A 5,508-nucleotide genomic window follows, 5' to 3' on the forward strand; every position below is an offset into this window, starting at 1 on the left:
GACGGGCTGTGTCTGACAGCGCCAAGGCAGGGGAGCTTCTTTCCTGCAACACAGTTCTTTTGTCTGACACAGCCGGGGCTGGCTCTTCACCCTGGCCAGACCACGCAGGACACATCTGCCCTCTGCAGAAATAAACTGCAGGCAGCGGTAGCGATGTGACCCGGTGCTGGCTCCCACGGCACCAGGGTCACCTCCCCGGCCGTAATTTGGGAAACCCTCCATGGCTGGTGGTGCTGCTCGGCATTCCCCAGCGTGTCCATCAGCTCGCGGCTCCTTCCCTGCCGGCTGCCGGCAGTAGCGGGGAAGGTTTAGAGCCGGGATGGGGTGTTTGGAGACCGGGGTCCCCGTTCCCTCCTGCCATGGGTTCCTCCTTCACCTCTGCACCTGTAAGAGAGACGCTGAGTGTTGTGAGGTTGAACAGATCCATGTTTTGAGGCCCTTCGGAACGGAATACTGGGAAAGTGAGCAGCGGTGAGGGCATCGCACAGGACCCCGGCACCTCCCGAGAGCTGGCTGAGCCCTGCGGAGCTTCGCCATAGCCAGCTGGGAGGAACCACAGGAAACCCCTTTCACCTCCTCTCTTGAAAACCCTGTCACTATGTCTATCTAAGCACAAAGAAGCATTAACCAAATTATTTTCTAATTTAAAAAAATGGGTTTTGGCTTTAAACAGCTTCCAAAACTGGGGTGAGATTACTCATCCTGCCCTGCCTCCTCGCTGTCTTTGGTTCTTCAATTCCACTGATGGTGATGGCACACCAGGCACCAAAATGTGATCGCTGCTTCGTTCACCTAAACCCGGCAACCTCTGTTCATCCACCCCTTCTCCTGGTTTTTGGCCCGCCGAGGTCCTTCGGCCATACCATCGCATCTTCTGCAGCCTCAGCTCCTTCTAACTCCTGCGGCTCAGCCCTCGGCATTGCCTTCGGGCCCTCCTCATGGCGCAGTACGTCTCGCCAGAAAGAGCTTCGTGTTGGGGAGTGAAGGTGCATCACCAAAACCCCTCAGGGGGCCGTGGGGTTCCGGGTATTTTTGGACACCAGTCCGGTCAGGGACCCAGCCTTCCCCTTCCCCAGCGCAGGCTGAGCCAAGGACAGGACTCGCTCACCCCGAGGCAATCTCTTGGCTCTCCTGAAAATAAGATCAGGTAGGGAAAGCTCTTAACCTGGCTAAATGTAATGATAACTGGGGAATTAAGAGGCAGGAATAATTCTGGTGAAAAGGGCTTTTGAAATCAACAGAATAAATTCAGCCAGAAGGAAACGCTGAAACTAGTCCTTTGCTATGGAAAGAAAATCAACTGCATTAAAACTACAAAAACCAGTCCAAAGCTAGGGAAAAAAAACCACACACGTACAAATTTAGGATAAAAACTTATTTAAACTTTTGAGCAAGTTCCCCTTGTATTTGCATAAATCAGCTTCTGAAACAAGTCTACCATGAAACAGGGGAGATGACTGCCGAGGCAACACACCCGGACGGGGCAACCTGCGCCTCTACGAGCAAACCCGCTTCCAGAGGCGATGCCCATCCACGCGGAGACGGAGACCAACACACATCTCCGCCCGATAAATCAACCAACCGTTCTGGGTCACGGCCAGCGTTCCTACCCACGACTGCTCGGCATCTGCTCGTGGAGATCGCGATGGATCGTTTTCAGGGAGATTTTTGTTCTCCCCTCAGGTTATTTCATAAAATCACAGAATAACTGACAGCCGAACGTGGAGGTTATGACGCACGGGTTTCAGAGAGATCTAATTTTTCCCCTCAGGTCAAATATTTCATATGCTCACAGAAGAGTTGGGCACGTTCGCAGCAACCCCGTCTGCAAACAAGCCCCCAGCCCCAGATAAGTGCAAGAAACGCTGCAGGTGACACCGGCCAGCCCCTGCCATGTCCGGCCATGAGCCACCCAACGGGCAGGGGACCCCCACCGAGCTCCCCTGCTGCCCGCAAGCCCACGCCAAGTTAATTTCCAGGGAGGACAAAAGGGCAGGACGGCTCACGCAGCGTGACGGCTGCGATGCTGCCGGCTCCCCCGGCGCTACCGGCAGCGGCGGGCAATGCAAGTGCAATGTGCAACGTAGCGCGGTGCTCTCCAGGGCTGGAGTGGCTTTCCAGGACTGAGCTCCGCGGATTGGCCCGGAGCACCCCGCTCTCCTCCCTCCCTGCCCTCCCTCCTTCAGCACCCTCAACCCACGGAGATTGGACAGCCTGGTGCCACATGGCAGAGAGGAACCAGGATAAAAGATGAGCTGGACTTGGGGACAGTAGCGTTCGCGGCAGAACAGCCGGGAGAAGTCTGCAGAGAGGTGGCACCAAACTTTGCCGGCAGCACCGAGCCCGTGCAGGGGAGGACGGACGGACGCCGGGGCTGCGGCCACCCAGGGACACGCGTGGGGTGAGCACCAGCTGCGGAGCATCCCGTCCCCTCTGCGCCCTGCCATGTCCCTGGTGGTGAAGGAGAAGAACCACGTGCGGTTGGTCTTCTTGGGCGCCGCCGGCGTGGGCAAGACAGCCCTCATCCGCCGCTTCCTGATGGACACCTTCGAGCCCAAGCACCGGCGCACGGTGGAGGAGCTGCACAGCAAGGAGTACGAGGTGAGCGGGGCCACGGTCAAGGTGGAAATCCTGGACACCAGCGGCAGCTACTCCTTCCCGGCCATGAGGAAGCTCTCGATCCAGAACAGCGATGCTTTCGCCCTGGTCTATGCCGTAGACAACGCCGAGTCCTTCGAGAGCGTGAAGAGCCTGCGGGAGGAGATCCTGGAGGTGAAGGAAGACAAGTTCCCTCCCATTGTGGTGGTTGGCAACAAGGCGGAGAGCGGCAGCGAGCGGCAGGTGCCGGCGGAGGACGCCCTGTCGCTGGTGGAGCTGGACTGGAACAGCCGTTTCGTGGAGACGTCGGCCAAGGACAACGAGAACGTCCTGGAGGTCTTCAGGGAGCTGCTGCAGCAAGCCAACCTGCCCAGCCGGCTCAGCCCGGCGCTCTGCAAGAGGAGGGAGACGTTGCCCAAGGAGCAGGCGCTGAGGCCTCCCATGAACAAGACCAACAGCTGCTCGGTGTGCTGAGCCGGCCGCCCGGGGCCGGGAGGAAGGTGCCGGCAGCAGCGGCACCGGCTGGAAACTCAGGTGGGCTGGGTGGGGAGAGGTGCTGCCTCGGCCAAAACCAACCCCGCTGCCTCCCATCCCTTCCCTCCCCTTCCCCACCCAGCCTGTCGGGAGCGGTGAGAGTTGGGAGATGACAAGGAGGAGGGACTTGGAAGGGATGCTGGATGCTGGAAGGGTGCGAGGAGAGGGCAAGTTCCCAAAAAGGCAGGAGGTGTACCTGGGAAACCACCGCCGGTCAGCCAGCACGGTGCGTCTGTGCCATCGTGAGCTTGCAGGCAGGCAGGCAGGGAGGTCCTCGTGTGCTGGGCGAGAGGGACAAACAACGGGTGTCTGGCTGCATGCATCAGAAGGCAGATGTGGGCATCCGTGCAGCCGCATCGCACCCGCTGGTGCCGCTCTCCTGGGTCTCGTTCGGGTCCTGTGTCACCTCGCCCCAAGCACGTGCACGTACACCCTCCTGGTGCGGCTGCGGTTACAGCGACAGACCCAGCGTCCAAAAGCAGTTTTGATTTTGTACCTTGGCGTAGAGCATGCGATAGGGAGGTCTATGCATCTCTTCGGTTTTCTCTTTTCTTTTTGTGGTTGTGTTTTGTTTTTTTTTTTTAAAGCATACCCAATAAACACGCTGTTGCAAAGTGGAGCTGGAAAACAGCTGGCTTGCTTTCTCCTGTGCTTCAAATGCTGCAGTGCCTGATATCAGTGTTTTACATTCAGACCCCTTATCACTGCATTTACTTTCCCTCCTCCATGCTCCATCCTTATCCGGAGCATCCTGGCACCGGTGGAGCCTCTCCAGCCTCCCCTGGCAGTGGCAGGACATTTGGTGTTATGATTTTCCTGACAATTTAGCCACTAAAGTTTTTACCAAGCATGAGTAACTAAAAATAAACCAGCTCTTCTCACTTCCAAGTACAGAAAAAGAACAGCAGCCATTAAAGGACAGCTGATCCATCAAAATAAAAACCATAAACACATTAAAAGGAGCCAATAAAAGGAGTGGGAGAAGAGCACAGAAGGGCAGTATTTACCATGCGCCGCACTGGTTTACTCTCCCCTTGCGCAGCCCATCTTTGCTCTAACGAGCATTTAACCTGCTCAGCAGCCACACAAACACAATAAATAAAGATATTAAAGCTTGGTGGATTAAAGAGTCATCCACCCTGGTGGATGACTTCCCAAGGGAGCTGGGCAATTTGGGGTCCCCAGCTTTCAGGAGCCCAGCCCCACAGCGCGGTGTGCCCCTGCCCAGCCCAGGTGGGCAGGCTGAAGCAGGATGGCACCCAGCGATCCCAGCCCCTGCCCGACCCGGGCAGAGGAGCAGACGGTGCGGGCAGGGAGAGCCCAGCCTCGCCGTGGGCATCCCTCGCTGGGACACCCCACTGCCACGTCCCCTGGGGGCACTGGATCAATGACAGTGACCTCGGGTCAGGCGAAGTCCTCCTCCCAGCACCCAGTGCAGGATGAGGCCTGGGGCGGGGGGAGCGGGGAGGGCGAGCAGAGGCTCCGGCAGGACCCACCGCTGCTGGCCAGGGGTTGGGGTGCCCTCAGTGCTCCCTGGCTCACAGCCCCGTACCTCGTGTTGCTGCCGCGGTGCTCTGCGAAGGCGTGCGGCCGCTCCTTGCCCAGCGCCTCGAGGACACGAAGAGCAGCTCAGGACAGAGCCATCTCCCGGAGTCAACTGGGCTCCCGCCTGGAAGGAACGCAATATGAAGGAAGTTCACTTTCGGCAGCTGACCCACCGTGGTGGCACCCTGCTCGCGGCGGGGACGGGCGTGATGGATGCAGCCACAGGTAACGCTGCACCTTGGCTGCGCCCATCACCCGAGCCACCCCGCCGCGGCCGGACAGGGACGGGGCTGTCCCTGCCAGCGCTGCCCGCGCTGCCCGCGCTGGGCACTGACCAGGGTGACCGGTGCAGCGATTCCTGCCTCAACGGCCCGATCGCTCGCAAACTATCCAGCCCTGCAGGACGTTCACAACTTGCAGAGAGGTTTTGGTTTTGGTTTTTTTGTTTGTTTGTTTTAGAGCAGGGTTATGCTAGAATCAGGAGCACTAAGCTTTTTGGTTTACAGTATTATGCTAAAATAGCACAAAAAGAAGAAAAGCTCTTTGCAGCGCAACATTAGGAGGCTGGGACGAGCACGGCTGCCTGCCAGCCCCCTCCTGCGCAGCGATCCTGCGCGTCTAGCTCCGGGATACAGCCTGGAAACAACTCCCCAGGTCTGGGGCGTCCCAGCGGCCTCCCCAGGCTGGTGTCCCCCCCCCCGGGAGGCACCATGGGCTCCCCCGTGCCCCACCGCTGGCTGCCCTGGGCAGCCCAAGCGCCCGGGTGGCTCCTGACCCCCACCCAGACCGGGGGGGTGCGGGCAGCGCCGGTGCAGGATGCTGACCGAGATG

General features: G+C 58.9%; 1 pseudogene; it reads left to right on the plus strand.

Moving 5' to 3' along the window:
- Window positions 1–2,178: 2,178 nt before the first annotated feature.
- LOC142604377 (GTP-binding protein Rhes pseudogene) lies at window positions 2,179–3,703 on the plus strand (annotated as a pseudogene).
- Window positions 3,704–5,508: the final 1,805 nt, after the last annotated feature.

Source organism: Balearica regulorum, chromosome 18, assembly GCF_011004875.1.
Source record: "Balearica regulorum gibbericeps isolate bBalReg1 chromosome 18, bBalReg1.pri, whole genome shotgun sequence".
NCBI lineage: Eukaryota > Metazoa > Chordata > Aves > Gruiformes > Gruidae > Balearica > Balearica regulorum.